Source organism: Bombina bombina, chromosome 5 (assembly GCF_027579735.1).
Source record: "Bombina bombina isolate aBomBom1 chromosome 5, aBomBom1.pri, whole genome shotgun sequence".
NCBI lineage: Eukaryota > Metazoa > Chordata > Amphibia > Anura > Bombinatoridae > Bombina > Bombina bombina.
The window spans coordinates 964,857,830-964,875,190 of NC_069503.1; positions in this window are offsets into that span (position 1 = coordinate 964,857,830).

Below are 17,361 nucleotides of genomic sequence, written 5' to 3' on the forward strand. Positions count from 1 at the left end.
CAAGAGACACACTTTAAAAAAGGAGCAGAACCAAAATGGCACCACCATATTTACACCACAGCATAATTCTCATCTGGCCCTGCTAAAAAGAACGGGTTGGGTATACTAGTCAGACAAAACACCCTGCTAGAAATAATGCAAATAGAAAAAGATATAGAAGGGAGATCACTAATTCTGATAAGTCTTCTACATGGTCAGCCCATTACAATTGTAAACGCATACTTCCCCAACAAACAGCAATCTGAGATCACACGCAAACTCTCAGGGAAAATATTAGACAGTGCCAGAGGCATATTGTTTGTGGGAGGAGACTTCAATGTCCCTCTCAACCCAGAAATAGACACATCCGAAGGCTCCACAAGCATACCTAAAAAAGACATTAAACAAATCAACAACCAAATACAATCTCTAGCCCTATATGACATATGGCGTACACTGCACCCTGCAACACGAGATTTTACTTTTTACTCATCTCCACACAAGCTATACACAAGGATCGACTACATTTTCACAGATTCAATAGGGCTCACACTCATCAAAGATGCGTCGATACGTTCGGCAACATGGTCAGATCACGCCCCGGTCGTCTGCCAAATCGTATGGCCTAATAGTCCAGTAACCCCATATATATGGAGACTAGAGGATAGTCTGTTAGACCATCCTCTCATTCACACAGATATAAAAAAAAAATTAGTGGAATATTTCCAAATAAACACAACACCAGACACAGCCTGGGTTAACATATGGGATTCCAAATGTTGGAGTTCCACAAGGAGGGCGTTATGTTTATTTCTGTGCTAAATGGAGTATGTCCTATAAGACAAAAGAAAAAAGAGGCACTCTTGGTGCAGCAAGTTCCGATCAGCACAATAATCAGTGATCCGTACAATAAGTAGTATACTCACAAACAAATGTGCACATGCAGTGCAATAGTGGGCGGACCGAAACTTCAGAGCCGTTTGGCTGACTCTTCAATGGTAACTCTGCCCAGCGACGCTGTAACCCCAGAAGGTGGATGCTGGAATTCAATCCTCCGTGAAAATCTCCCGTAGTAACCTGGGATAGTTGATGACTTCCTGTGCAGCTGCTGCTGGCCAACTATCCCAGGTTACTACGGGAGATTTTCAAGGAGGATTGAATTCCAGCATCCACCTTCTGGGGTTACAGCGTCGCTGGGCAGAGTTACCATTGAAGAGTCAGCCGAACGGCTCTGAAGTTTCGGTCCGCCCACTATTGCACTGCATGTGCACATTTGTTTGTGAGTATACTACTTATTGTACGGATCACTGATTATTGTGCTGATCGGAACTTGCTGCACCAAGAGTGCCTCTTTTTTCTTTTGTCTTATAGGACATACTCCATTTAGCACAGAAATAAACATAACGCCCTCCTTGTGGAACTCCAACATTTGGAATCCTCCCATAAACAAAACCCAAAAGACACTGAGCTTGGCGAACGGCTGAAAGATGTAAGGTCAGAGCTTAACACATTTCTGCAAAGGAAACAACAAAGTAGGGCTTTAAAATTACAACAAAAATACTATGAACAGGGAAACAAGGCGGGGAAACTACTTGCCAGAACATTGAAGCGTAAACGTCTCAAAACGCACATTCACAGAATAAAAACCAAATCACGCCAGACTAAACACGATAGCCTCTTTTTAGTAGAGGAGTTCAGCGCCTATTATTCATCTCTATACTACATATCCCGAAACACAGACGAATCTAATATACCGAACAACAAAAAACTAATTATATCTGACTATATTGCTAAAGTAAACCTGCCTAAACTGGATGACAAACAGTCAGAAATACTAGACTCACCAATTAATATCACAGAAATAAAAATAGCAGTTAAATCACTACCCACAGGGAAAAGCCCAGGCCCAGATGGGTTTAGTACAAAATATTACAAAAAATATATTCATATCCTAGCCCCAATGTTGATGCAACTATTCAACTCCATAGACAGCACAAGTGGTTTCCCAACTTCGATGCTTGAGGCCCACATAACGGTATTACCGAAGCCCGGCAAAACCCCAGAGAATTTTCGGCCAATCTCACTGCTAAACACTGATGTAAAGATCTATGCCAGACTCCTTGCAAACAGGTTGAACCCTTTTCTCTCACAGTGGATAGCCCCAGACCAGGTAGGATTTATTCCAGGTAGAGAGGCGAGGGATAACACCTTCAAAATTCTGCAACTAACCACCCTAGCCCAAAACACACACCAAGAGTTAGCACTAGTTTCAACAGATGCTGAAAAGGCCTTCGACAGGGTGGACTGGGATTTTCTCAGGGCCACCCTGCAAGGAATGAACATAGTGCTTAATCCATTGGTCTGAAAATTATACTATATTGGATAAATGTCCTATATTAAATGAATGACTGTATTGATGAATTCAAAATGTTTTGCAAACCTTCAGGATAAAAACAAATAAATAATGCTTTTCTTTGTTTTTCAGAGCCTGGTCTGACAGAGAAATTCCAAATAAGACTGATACATACTAAATAAGCTGCCCTATGAATATTTGTCCTAAACATAAGTCCATGCACTCAAAATGTATTAGAAAAATTTAATATACTGTATTTATATTAAGATACAATATAATGCCAGGATGTTGAATGCTATGATTCTATGAAGAGCAAATAATTAACAGTATAATTGCTTACTAATATGATACTAGGAGTATACTCTTGTGTAGTCTCTATAAATACATGCTAAATTATATTAGATGGGACATATATGTTGACCAGATAAGTTTATTAATATCAGGAAATAGTGAGTATATTAAATATACAATTAAAAATATATCATAATATAGATATTAAACTGGTAGCAGTATTGATAGTGAGACTGCATTTCTGGTTGTCTGCTGCTTTATGCAAGAATTACAGTCAAACGGATTGACTTTTAAAACCCATACATTCCCAGTAAGCCAATTAGGGCCAATGAAGAGACAGTACTGATGGGGCGTATCCGAATATTCACCAATGATTACATGCAAGAGGAAAGAAAGGGGGTATTTGCTGGAATTTTGACTGACTGACAACTGCTGCCTTTGGAACACAGTCTCTATAAAGCAAAACTGGGCCTAACTTTTCTTTTTCCATAGTTGCAAATACCTTTCTTATTTATGAGGTGAACGGATATATCTGAAAAAGCTGAAAATTTTCATACTGGCTTATGTGGTAATGTATGGCAGTGGTTATAATTTAATATTTTAAAGCAAATACATTAATTGTTGCTACAGTTTAATTGAAGCTGATTATTTAAAGGGATATTTGGTATTATAAATGTATATTCATAGTCCTGTGTAGTTTAGAACTTGTCATATTAATGCTAAATAATTTTATTTGCTAGAAAATAATTGGTACTTTTATAGTCTTACTTATTGTGAAATCTCCTAGAAACTGCATATAAATTGGTTATTGTGTTAAATAATATAGAATTTCTCTGATGGTTATAAGTTCAGCATTAGAGTTATTGGCTAATTATAGACTGTTCTGGGATTCTCATTTGTGGTATTTATTGTGAGTAAAGGTTAATTTTAGAGATATATTTTGGTTTGCTTTGTAAAGAATATTGTAACAGCATAGACATATAATTGGTTCATAATCTAGTTTCTATATAAATATAATTCAAGGTGTCTATAAAGGTAACTAATCTAAAATTAAGGAATAAATACTGATTTTAACAAATATATTGTTACGTATATACATTTTATTGGTTGGCAACTGCTAAGATAAGTTCTCCAACATTTAACTGGAGATTACTGCTGATATAATAATAAATGATATTGTAAACCTAGTATATACCAACGTCAGTGATACTTGGTGAGTGTACTGACAGGATCTGCTATTTACGGCCCTCTGCAAATTCTTTCAGTTATCTCTCCCACCTTTTGTCCTGTCCCTATAGCCCCCTTTCTTTACAAGATACAGTATATATGAACAAATTCTATCATATTAATCAGTATTGCTTCAGACCTGAGGAACAGAGGTAACTTTTGAAAGCTTGTCATTTACTATGTAATGTTAGTCCAATAAAAAGGTATTACTGCATACTATAATACTCTAATTATTTTGATATTCAACTACTGGACTAATACGGCTATTACAATCTATATATATATACTACATATTTCTGATGTCAGGGATGAGCCCCTGTAAACATTAACATAATAAAGAAGTCATTGGAGTACTTTACTTTCCAGTGAGTGCTCTCTGTGGATTCCTTTACATATAAATATCTTGGGAAGCACCCCAGACTTTAAATCTAAGAACTGTGAGTGCACAGTATATTATTGTATAGACAATTAGCACATCTATGCAGGTATGCCCACTTGCTTTTCCCCAGAAGCATTCTGTATACATTGCTACCAATATACTAATGCACCAGAGAACTCTAGGTAAGATATGCTGAAAGGCTAACTAAAAACCTCTGAAACTATGTTCTGGTAAATCCTGTTGCAACTCCCTTCTGTGTTATTGCTGACTGCTTATCTGGTGCTGACCTCTGGCTTGTTTACCAACTAATTCTTCTGCCTTTCCTAAGTCTTCTTGCAATCACTGCTGCCTGCTCAGAATTGAGCACCTCCAGCAGACTTCCAGCTATTAAACCAGGTATGTGCTTTAAAACCTTATGATGGATCATACCCAGGTTGTACAAAATTAGTGTGGTCCCCAAGGATTAATCTGGGGCATAGCATAGCAACATATTTTTGTAGATGATACAAAGTTGTAGGAAATGACTTGGTCAGGGAAGGATGTAATTTCTCAGCAAGGGGCTTTACAAAAATTTGGAAGAATGGGCTGGTAAATGTCAAATTAAATTTAACACTGATCAATGTAGGGTTTTACATTTTGGAAGCAAAAATATACAGGCTACCTATTATTAAAATTAGACAAGACTTAAAAATAGACAAATTGAGGAGGAAGAGGATTTAGTAGTAATTGTGAATAAGCTAAAAATGAGCAAATCAGGGACTAGCATGTATTCAAAATGGCATAGATGCAAGTGAAGAAAACATCATTCTGTTGCTATATAAATAAAGTCCTCACCTTTAGTACGTAGTGCAGTTCTAGGGACCAATTGTAAAAGGTATATTACAGAATAAGAACAAGTTTACAGAATGGCTGATAGGTTAACCAAAAAGGGTCTGTTTACTCTAGAAAAAAATGAGCTTTAGAGGTGATAAGATTACTTTATACAAATATATTCAAGGCCCATATAGAGAGTTGACAGAAGCACTGTTTATTCCATGATAATGCCAAGCAGCATATAGGGATATAAAACAGTATGTTTCATTATTGTAACAAAAATAAAAAAGAAAGCACTACACAGTGGGTTATATTTAATAGAAATCATTGCAATATGTATTATTCATCATTTTAAAAGGATTTTAGCATTTGTTGTTTTTTTTTAATTGTGCAATGTCCATTACTTCCTGTCACAGCCCCTTAAGGGGGCTGGAGTCTCTACAGAAAGGCAAAGGAATAGTTTTTACTTTGAAGTGTTGCTAGGAGACACCATACAATTGCTCCAGTCTATTTATTGCCTATGATCAATAGAGGACTTGTGCTGCTAAAACCATAGTTTTGTAATCTCTGCTTGCTTTTCTTGCTGTTGTCATTGGTTACACTTACAATTTGTATGTGCTAGAAAACAAGTTGCTTTTATATATATATATATATATATATATATATATATATATATATATATATATATATATATATATATATATATATATATATATATATATATATACAGGCAGTCCCCGGGTTACGTACAAGATAGGGACTTTAGGTTTGTTCTTAAGTTGAATTTGTATGTAAGTTGGAACAGGCACTTTTTTTAGGTGAAACTCTAGCCAAACATTTTTTTTTTTTTTTTGGATAGCATAGGATAAAGTTTGTTTTGCTATCTGTGCCCCTGTTCAGAAAATTTCACATCACTTTCTGTCCTTGTGACAATTGGATTTTCAGTATTTTGGATTATCCTGGAAAGAAGGATTGTCGATAAAGCTCTATTTTCTCTGTATGTAAGTACGAGTTGTACTTAAGTCGGATGTCTGTAACCCGAGGACTGCCTGTATATAACAAAAAGAGCCTTCTTCTTGGGCATTTTGTCCTAGGAACAGCTTTGACACACAGTCAACACAGCAGAAATTACTCCAAACACACTGGATGAGATGTAAAAGCCTTGGCCTTAGGCCTATTTATTGCCAGACAATTTGTAGTAATACAGTTTTAACTAAAACCAAATAAATCCTTGCACAATGGTGCTCTATAAACAGAATAAAGTATTCCTGACTAAAGTTGTGTGGCTTTTGTACACACACAGGCCTAGATTTAGAGTTTGGCGGTAGCCGTGAAAACCAGCGTTAGAGGCTCCTAACGCTGGTTTTAGGCTACCGCCGGTATTTGGAGTCAGTCAGGAAAGGGTCTAACGCTCACTTTCCAGCCGCGACTTTTCCATACCGCAGATCCCCTTACGTCAATTGCGTATCCTATCTTTTCAATGGGATCTTTCTAACTCCGTTATTTAGAGTCGTGGCTGAAGTGAGCGTTAGAAATCTAATGACAAAACTCCAGCCGCAGAAAAAAGTCAGTAGTTAAGAGCTTTCTGGGCTAACGCCGGTTTATAAAGCTCTTAACTACTGTGCTCTAAAGTACACTAACACCCCTAAACTACCTATACACCCCTAAACCGACGTCCCCCCACATCGCCACCACTCTATTACATTATTTTAACCCCTAATCTGCCGACCGCCACCTACGTTATACTTATGTACCCCTAATCTGCTGCCCCTAACACCGCCGACCCCTATATTATATTTATTAACCCCTAACCTGCCCCCCTCAACGTCGCCGCCAGCTACCAACAATAATTAACCCCTAATCTGCCGACCGCAAAGCGCCGCTACCTACGTTATCCTTATGTACCCCTAATCTGCTGCCCCTAACACCGCCGACCCCTATATTATATTTATTAACCCCTAATCTGCCCCCCTCAACGTCGCCTCCACCTGCCTACACTTATAAACCCCTAATCTGCCAAGCGGACAGCACCGCTACTATAATAAAGTTATTAACCCCTAATCCGCCTCACTCCCGCCTCAATAACCCTATAATAAATAGTATTAACCCCTAATCTGCCCTCCCTAACATCGCCGACACCTAACTTCAATTATTAACCCCTAATCTGCCGACCGAATCTCGCCGCTACTGTAATAAATGGATTAACCCCTAAAGCTAAGTCTAACCCTAACCCTAACACCCCCCTAAATTAAATATAATTTAAATCTAACGAAATAAATTAACTCTTATTAAATAAATTATTCCTATTTAAAGCTAAATACTTACCTGTAAAATAAACCCTAATATAGCTACAATATAAATTATAATTATATTATAGCTATTTTAGGATTTATATTTATTTTACAGGTAACTTTGTATTTATTTTAACCAGGTACAATAGCTATTAAATAGTTAAGAACTATTTAATAGCTAAAATAGTTAAAATCTTCTTCCCGGATAGGATGAAGACTTTGGAGCCTCTTCTGGACCTCTTCAGCCACAGGATTATGGATCGCCAGCCCCCGCTTGGGTTGGATGAAGATTTTGGAGCCAGGACCGATCGGTGATACCCGGTGAGGTGAAGATAAGGTAGGAAGATCTTCAGGGGCTTAGTGTATTTAAGGGGGGTTTGGGTTAGATTAGGGGTATGTGGGTGGTGGGTTGTAATGTTGGGGGGGTATTGTATGTTTTTTTTTACAGGCAAAAGAGCTGAATTTTTTGGGGCATGCCCCGCAAAGGGCCCTTTTAAGGGCTGGTAAGGTAAAAGAGCTTTGAACTTTTGTAATTTAGAATAGGGTAGGGCATTTTTTTATTTTGGGGGTCTTTGTTATTTTATTAGGGGGCTTAGAGTAGGTGTAATTAGTTTAAAATTGTTGTAATTTTTTTCTAATGTTTGTAAATATTTTTTTATTTTTTATAACTTAGTTCTTTTTTATTTTTGGTACTTTAGTTAGTTTATTTAATTGTATTTATTTGTAGGAATTGTATTTAATTTATTTATTGATAGTGTAGTGTTAGGTTTAATTGCAGATAATTGTAGGTATTTTATTTAATTAATTTATTGATAGTGTAGTGTTAGGTTTAATTGTAACTTAGGTTAGGATTTATTTTACAGGTAATTTTGTAATTATTTTAACTAGGTAACTATTAAATAGTTATTAACTATTTAATAGCTATTGTACCTGGTTAAAATAATTACAAAGTTGCCTGTAAAATAAATATTAATCCTAAAATAGCTACAATGTAATTATAATTTATATTGTAGCTATATTAGGGTTTATTTTACAGGTAAGTATTTAGCTTTAAATAGGAATAAGTTATTTAATAAGAGTTAATTTATTTAGTTAGAATACAATTATATTTAACTTAGGGGGGTGTTAGGGTTAGAATTAGCTTTAGGGGTTAAAAAATTTATTAGAGTAGCGGTGAGCTCCGATCAGCAGATTAGGGGTTAATACTTGAAGTTAGGTGTCGGCAATGTTAGGGAGGGCAGATTAGGGGTTAATACTATTTATTATAGGGTTATTGAGGCGGGAGTGAGGCGGATAAGGGGTTAATACATTTATTATAGTAGCGCTCAGGTCCGGTCGGCAGATTAGGGGTTAATAAGTGTAGTTAGGTGGAGGCAACGTTGGGGGCGGCAGATTAGGGGTTAATAAATATAATATAGGGGTCGGCGGTGTTAGGGGCAGCAGATTAGGGGTACATAGGGATAATGTAAGTAGCGGCGGTTTACGGAGCGGCAGATTAGGGGTTAAAAAAAATATGCAGGTGTCAGCGATAGCGGGGGCGGCAGAATAGGGGTTAATAAGTGTAAGGTTAGGGGTGTTTAGACTCGGGGTACATGTTAGGGTGTTAGGTGCAGACGTAGGAAGTGTTTCCCCATAGGAAACAATGGGGCTGCGTTAGGAGCTGAACGCGGCTTTTTTGCAGGTGTTAGGTTTTTTTTTCAGCTCAAACAGCCCCATTGTTTCCTATGGGGGAATCGTGCACGAGCACGTTTTTGAGGCTGGCCGCGTCCGTAAGCACCGCTGGTATCTAGAGTTGCAGTGGCGTTAAATTATGCTCTACGCTCCCTTTTTGGAGCCTAACGCACTGAAAACCCTGCCATTCTGTGAACTCTAAATACCAGCGGTATTTAAAAGGTGCGGCCAGAAAAAAGCACGCGTAGCTAACGCACCCCCTTGGCCGCAAAACTCTAAATCTAGGCGACAGTTTGTATGTGGCAGAATATTGCAGGTGAGGAATCCAGTTCAGGTTTTTCCCACAAGTTAAAGGGACATTGTACACTAGATTTTTCTTTGCATAAATGTTTTGTAGATGATCCATTTAAATAGACCATCTGGGAGTGTTTTTGTAACAATGTATAGTTTTGATTATTTTTTTTATTTTTTTTATTTTTTTTTAATCAGCTTTATTTAAAAATTATAATAATAAAGTTACAGGTTGTGGAGACGCAGCTCCGAGGTAATACTTATAAAGTAAGGTACAACATGTTATGTTTTGAGCGGATTCAATTTTAATAACTTAACCTTGGACTGGGACAACCAACACACATCAATATAAATTATTTCTCAAAAGGTAAATTATAATAGAGATTGTAATAAGTACTCATAGCCTCCATACACTTATGCTACATTTTATGTGAAGGTTTGATCCACTAAACGGATATGCCTAGTTCCCCACATGGCTATTATCAAGTACCAGACCCATCTAGCTATCTTTAAGATATGTCTCCCATGTTGTTAGGATCTCCGAGTATATCTCCATCCTGTCCGTTTTTAAGTAATACAGCTCTTCAAGGTGGATTAGTTCAGATACCCTTTGCACCCACATTTCTACAGTGGGAGGATCTTTTGACCTCCAGTTTTTGGCTATCAAAAATTTTATACTGTTTGACATTATGAAAAATAGCTTGAGAGAGGGTTTGTGTTTTATTTTAGGGGGTTTGTTTAATAGCCAGAGTAGGGGATCTAAAGGGAATTGTGTTTCAAGTATGTCCTCTATTTCGAATATAACAGATCTCCATAGGTTTTGGATGGCCGTGCACCACCACCACCACATGTGGGCCATACCACTATTAACATGGCCACAACGCCAGCATTTGTTTTTAGTTTTATGAAAGAAACGGTGCAATTTTTGAGGTGTGTAATACCACCTATGGAGCAGCTTCAAGTTAATTTCTGTAGTGGCTGTGGAGATAGAGGTTTTTAGTGTTGTGTAGATTATCTTCAACCTTATGTGTTGTGGAACTATTATTCCTAGGTCTTTTTCCCAACTCTCTAAGTATGGGATGGGATATCCTGGGAATGGTGTGATCAATATTTTATATATTAATGAGAGAGTGTGACGAATTGGGGGAGTTCTTATGCATAATTGTTCGAATGTAGTCAGAGGTCTAGTCATATTTGGGGATTGCGTATGGGTTGTAAGAAAATTGTGGATTTGCCTGTACGTAAACCAGTTATTTAAACAGGAAAAGCCTTGCTGTACTAGTTCTATTTGTGGTTTGATCTGTTCGTTTTGAACGACCCAGTAGACTGGGAAATCATGGAGATGAGAAGGGTAGGAATGTTTACTTATTCTAGGCCCTATGTCAAATTCTCCATTTGTTATAAGAGATGTTAATGGGGAGGGTCTAGATGAAAGATTTGGAAAAAGGATTAGTTTTGATTATTTTTTAATAACATTGTGCTGATTTTCAGACTCTTAACCAAGCCCCTCAGTGTCAGATCTATACCCGCGTTTATAGATACAGTCTCCTGCTGGCTCCTGCTTGTGTAATTTGTCTATTCATATGCAGGAAAGGGGGGGAGTGTCTGCCGTTTCTGTTTCCCCAACCCCTTTTATATGGGTGTCCCAGTCTAATCTCATCAACAGTGCTAGACTGGGAGCATCTAAGAAAGTTTTTAAAAGTTTTTATATTGGATTTTTAGATCAGTATCTGTGCATATTCTTTTTTTTATAGTAGTGTCTATTACATGCAGGTAAATTAAATTTGGTGTATACTGCCTCTTTAAGGTTTTCTTGCCTGCAGCTGATTAAGGTCAATTAACTCCTGTTAAATAGTGTGTGCTGAAGCTGTTGTTTAGAACCTGTATTAGAAATACAGAAGATATAGAGTTGTGCTATGGTCTAGAGGTTCTAGGCCTGTGAGGTTTGAAATGTGTTTTGTAATTTTGCAGTTGTGTGGAAAAGTCACACAATTTTAGTTCTTTTGTTTTTGTTAAAAACTGTATTACTGCAAATTGTCTGTGAATGAACAGGCCAAAACTTTTACACCTAATCCAGTATGTTTGAAGTGTTTCTCGGCTGTAAAGACTGTGTGTCAAGGTTGTTCCTGGGACAAAATACCGAAGGAAAGGGTTATTGTTGTCACATTAGGTGGAGTATCGGGTGGCACACTGATAAGTCTGTAAAGCAGAAAAGAGACAATTTGCAAAAAATAGAAAATGTTGTTAAAGCTTTGATCCAAACTGCAGCAGTGCAGCAAGAGATGAACAAAGTACAGCAAGAAACAAACAGACACCTAGATTACGAGTTTTGCGCCAAACAGGGTGCAAAACTAACGCCAAAAAAGTTGTGTTATTTCACTCTCCATAGCGCTGCCATTACGAGTTACTGAAAAGCGTCCTTGCGCTGTGCGTTATGGTGCGATAAGCTCCACACCGCACAAAATCCAAGGGCTGATTTTATGTGCTCGTGCACGCTTTCCCCCATAGACATCAATGGGGAGAGAGTGTTAGAAAAAAACATAACAACGGAAGTGCGGAATGAAAAATCTTCGTAACGCAACACCATTAATGTCTATGGGAAAAAAAAATTACATTTAAACCTAACACCCTAACATAAACCCCAAGTCTAAACACCCATAATCCACCGCCCCCAACATTGCCGACACCTAAATAAAGTTATTCACCCCTAATCCACCGCCCTCGACATCGCTGACACCAAAAGTTATTAACCCCTTATCCGTCGCTCCCGACATTGCCGACATTAATAAAAGCTATTAACCCCTAATCTGCCACTCCCCAACATCGCCACCACTAAATAAAATGTTTAAGTCCTAAACCGTTGCTCCCGGACATCGCCGCCCTTAAATAAAATTATTAACCCCTCCGGCCTCCCATATAGCCGCTACTAAATAAACCTATTAACCCCTAAACCTCCGGCCCCCATATCGCAGCCACTAAATAAACCGATTAACCCCTAAACCGCTAGCCCCCACATCGCAAAGCCTTAAATTAATCTATTAACCCCTAAAATTAACACACCCCTAACTTTAAATTAAAATTACAATATAACTATCTTAAAATAAATAAAAACTTACCTGTGAAATAAAAAAAATCCTAAGTTTAAACTATAAATTAACCTAACATAACTATTCTAATAAAATAAAAAAAACTACCAATCAAAAAAATCTACATTACAAATTTTTAAAAAAAACTAACACTACAAAAAATGTAAAAAAATCTAAAATTACAAAAAATAATAAACAAAATTATAAAAACTAAAAACAATTACACCTAATCTAATACTACTGAAATCCTATTGGCTGTTCAAATCAGCTAATGGATGTCCAGACTTCAGGAACTGTGAGTAGATTTAATGGGGTTAGCATTGTTTTGTTTTTTAGTGTTTTTTTTTTTAGATTAGGGCTTTGGGCAATTGGAAAAGAGCTGAATGCCCTTTTAAGGGCAGTATAAAAGAGCTGAATGCCCTTTTAAGGGCAATGCCCATACAAATGCCCCTTTAGCTTAGGTGTTTTTTTTAGAGTTAGGTTTTTTATTTTGGGGGCCTGGTTGGGTGGTGGGTTTTACTGTTGGGGGGACTTTGTACTTTTTTTTTACAGGTAAAAGAGCTGTTTAACTTAGGGCAATGCCCTACAAAAGGTCCTTTTAAGGGCTATTGGTAGTTTATTGTAGGTTAGGGGGTATTTTTATTTTGGGGGGACTTTTTTATTTTTATAGGGCTAATAGATTAGGTGTAATTGTTTTTATTTTTGATAATTTAGTTTATTATTTTTTGTAAGCTTAGTGTTTTTTATTTTTCGTAATTTAGTGTTTATTATTTTTTGTAATTTTAGATTTTTAATTTTTTTTTCGTAGTGTTAGGTTTTTTTAATTTGTAATTTAGATTTTTTTAATTGGTAATATTTTTTATTTTATTAGAATAGTTATGTTAGGTTACTTTATAGTTTAATGTTAGGTTTATTTTTTTTTTCACAGGAAAGTTTTTATTTATTTAAATATAGTTATATTGTAATTTTAATTTAATTTAGGGGGTGTTAGGTTTAGGGGTTAATAGTTTAATTTTAGTGTTTTGCGATGTGGGGGGCTGGCGGTTTAGGGGTTAATAGGTTTATTTAGTGGCAGCGATGTGGTGGGCAGGAGGATTAGGGGTTAATAGGTTTATTTAGTAGTGGCAATATGGGAGGCCAGAGGATTAGGGGTTAATAAATTTTTTTAGTGGTGGCGATGTCGGGGAGTGGCGGATTAGGGGTTAATAGCTTTTATTAGTGTCGGCGATGACAGGAATGGCGGATTAGGGGGTAATAACTTTATTTAGGTGTCGGGATGTTGGGGCGGCGGATTTGGGGTGTTTAGATTAGGGGTTTATTTTAGGGTGTTAGGTTTAAACGTAACTTTTTTTTCCCATAGACATCAATGGTGTTGCATTACGGAGATTTTTCATTCCGCACTTATGGTATTAGGTTTTTTTCTAACACTCTCTCCCCATTGACGTCTATCAGCCCTTGGCTTTTGTGTGGTATGGAGCTTAACACCACCATATCGCACGCACAAGGAGGCTTTTCAGTAACTCGTAATCGCAGCGCTATGGAGAATGAAATAACACAACTTTTTTGCTGTTAGTTTTGCACCCTGTTTGGCGCAAAACTTGTAATCTAGGCAAATGTTTCCTAACGTACAAACAGATATTGCACGCAAGCTAGAGATTACCTATATTCACGGTGACATACATAATCACCCTACAGCAGAGATAGTTATTGAAACTCAGTGTGGCTCTGTAAAGTGGCAAGTTGGTTTGGTACAAACATTAGCACACAATTTGATAACTGGGAGGGATTTCCCCATTTTTGGGGGCTATGGGCAATTGCTGGACAATGTACTACTGAGCCAGCAGAACAGCTAATTAATTGATTTCCATTTTCTGATAAACCAGCTAATAACGACATGATTGTAAAATAAGCAGTTAACACCTTTGAAAACACTAGTTATCCTTATTTTGAGGTGAATAATGATTTACTGTATCGTGTTGAAAAGAAAGGAGCAGGGGTTACAAAGCAATTGTTGATTCCGCAATCTTATCAAGACACTGTGTTAAAACTTGCCCATAGCCATATTTTTGGGGGCCACTTAGGGGTGGAAAAGACGAAAGAGAGATTCCTCAGAAGGTTTTACTGGTCTGGTATTTTTGCAGCAATAGTCATTACTGTTTTTCGTGCTCTGAATGTCATCTGACTGCTCAATGTACTGCTTACCGCAATCCCTTAGTGCCTTCACCTGTTTTAGAAGTTCCATTTGAACTTATTGCAATGGATTTTGTGGGGCCATTTGTAAAGTCCGTTAGGGTTCATCTGTATATTTTGGTAATACTAGACTATGCTACCTGTAACCCAGAGGCGATACCCATATAAACGACCTCTGCAAAATCCATTGCTAAAGAGTTAATGCTTATGTTTAGCCGGGTGGGGATACCCAAGGAGATCCTGTCTGATCAGGGTACTCCATTCATGTCATGTTACAAAAGAATTATGTCAACTCCTTAACATTACGCAGTTAAAGACCTCTGTGTACTACCCTCAGACTGATGGTTTGGTTGAAAGATTTAATAAAACTTTAAAAGCTATGTTGCGCAAAGTAATTGACAAAGTTTATAAAAACTCTGATTTTCTTTTGCCATATTTGATGTTTGCAATTAGAGAAGTGCCCCAAGCATCTACAGTTTTTTCACCCTTCGAGTTATTGTATGGTAGATATCCCAGGGGTATATTGGACATAGCTAAGGAGACATAGGAACAGGAGGCTACACCACATTACAGTGTAATTGTCATGTCATTGTATCATATATTCCTCCCCCTTTAAGAATGGGAGGATCCCTTCACACTATTTCCCATAAAGTCAGCCTTTTTCCTCTCCCCTGTGCTTGGTAATTTTCCTGACAAGCTAACTCGCAAGGATTAAATTCTCTCTTACTGAGTCATGGCCACTTGAAATCACAAGGCTGATTTCCTTCCTCGTTTATCCGCTTACCTGAGAATCCTGACCAGGTCAAGGTAGTTACTTCTCATTAAGTGATTCACTTGATCCTATGCTACATATTACTTTTTCAGAATTCCCTTTTAAAGTCCTGCCGTAATCGGCAGCATCTGATCTCCAATCCTCCTTCCGCCAATGAACATCGCATTCAACGCTAACCGTTGACGTCACCAACGAGATCTCCATAAGCAGAAGACCGAAAACCTTGCTTCCAACTACTTGCTAACTCATGGGGGCCTATTTACTAAAGTGCGGACGGACATGATACGATGTAGCATATCATGTCCGCCGCACATCGATAAATGCCAACAGCGTAAGCTCTCAGTTCTGGGGAACTGCTAGTGCAATGCTGCTCCCTGCAGATTCGAGGCCAATTGGCCGCTAGCATGGGGTGTCAATCAGCCCGATCATATAGGATTGGGCGGATTGAAGACCGCAGCCTCAGAGGCAGAGGACAAGGTATGGAGCAGCGGTCTTTACACTACTGCTTCATTCGGAGCTTGATAATTCGGCCCCATAGTCTCCACGGTAAGACTCTATCACAAAATAACATATGTTGACACCAAAAATAACAAGTAAGTGAGTATATTGAACAATCGGTTAGTAGCGTATAGCCACACTGTTGGAGTTTGTTAACTTGGGTTCTAGCTACAGCATGTCTATCATACCTTACAGAAGATAAATGCTGATTTACTGTCATAGTGTTTAAGGCTGCAATGTATACAACTTCCATTGTATACTTGACACTATTACTATGTTACCACCAGTGTATCAATTCAGCTTCTCAGCAACAAACATTTAGAACATCAAATATGTATCAAACTTGGTGATGGAATTAAATTTTGACGTGTTGGTTGCATGTTGTTAACCTGCAGCTGTGGTTCACAAATACCAATTCTGATTACAGACTAAGCACTGTGACAGTAATGGAACATATTTCTCAGATGCTGGAGCTCATGGCAGCTATTATGCCTATAGTTAAGGAATACATGGAAAAGGCCCAATAAGATCAAAAGAAATACTATAATAAGAATCCTAGGGTTCATGTGTTTTAACCTGGAGACAGAGTTCTAGTTTTGGTCCCCACTGTAGAAGACAAATTTTTGGCAACCTGGCAGGGACTCTATGAGGCAATTAAAAGAACAGGTCAAGTCAGTAAGGTAGAAAGAAGAAAGAGCATATTTACAATGTTAATTTATTGAAGCCATGGTAAGAGAGTTTATCAGAGTAAATAGAGAGGTGTTTTCCATCATCCCAGGTAAAACTAATGTTATCAAACATGACATTGTAACAGAACCAGGAAAGAAGATTAATCTTAAAGGGATAGTATAGTCTGAATTACACTTTCATGATTCAGATAGAGGATGCAATTTTAAGCAACTTTCTAATTTACTCCTATTATCACATTTTCTTCGTTCTCTTGGTATCTTTATTTTAAAAAGATGGACTGTAAGTTTAGAAGCCGGCACATTTTTGTTTTAGCACCTGGGTAGCACTTGCTGATTTGTGTCTAAATGTAGCCATCCAATCAGCAAGCGCCACCCAGGCGCTGAACCAAAAATAGGCCGGCTCTTAAGCTTACATTGCTGCTTTTTTAAATACAGATACCAAGAGAACGAAGAAAATTTGATAATAGGAGTCAGTTGGAAAGTTGCTTAAAATTGCATACTCTGAATCCTGAATGTTTAATTTTGACTAGACTATTCCTTTAAGACATATAGGGGCCTATTTATCAAATGCCTTGCGGACCTGATCCGACAATTTTATAATAAAATACACTAGACTGTATTTTGGGGGCATTTGGGGCACAATTATAAATTTGACCAGCGAGCACATGGTAGCAATAACCAGCTACTTGTAATGGCTGATTAATTATTGTGTGCATGCAAACGGGCAAATTCAGCGCTCTACTTGTAATCTAGCCCCTAGTTAATACATTTCTTAAAATGTTCTATAGTATTAATATTTTTTAGCTGCAAAATGTATATTATTTTGTAATA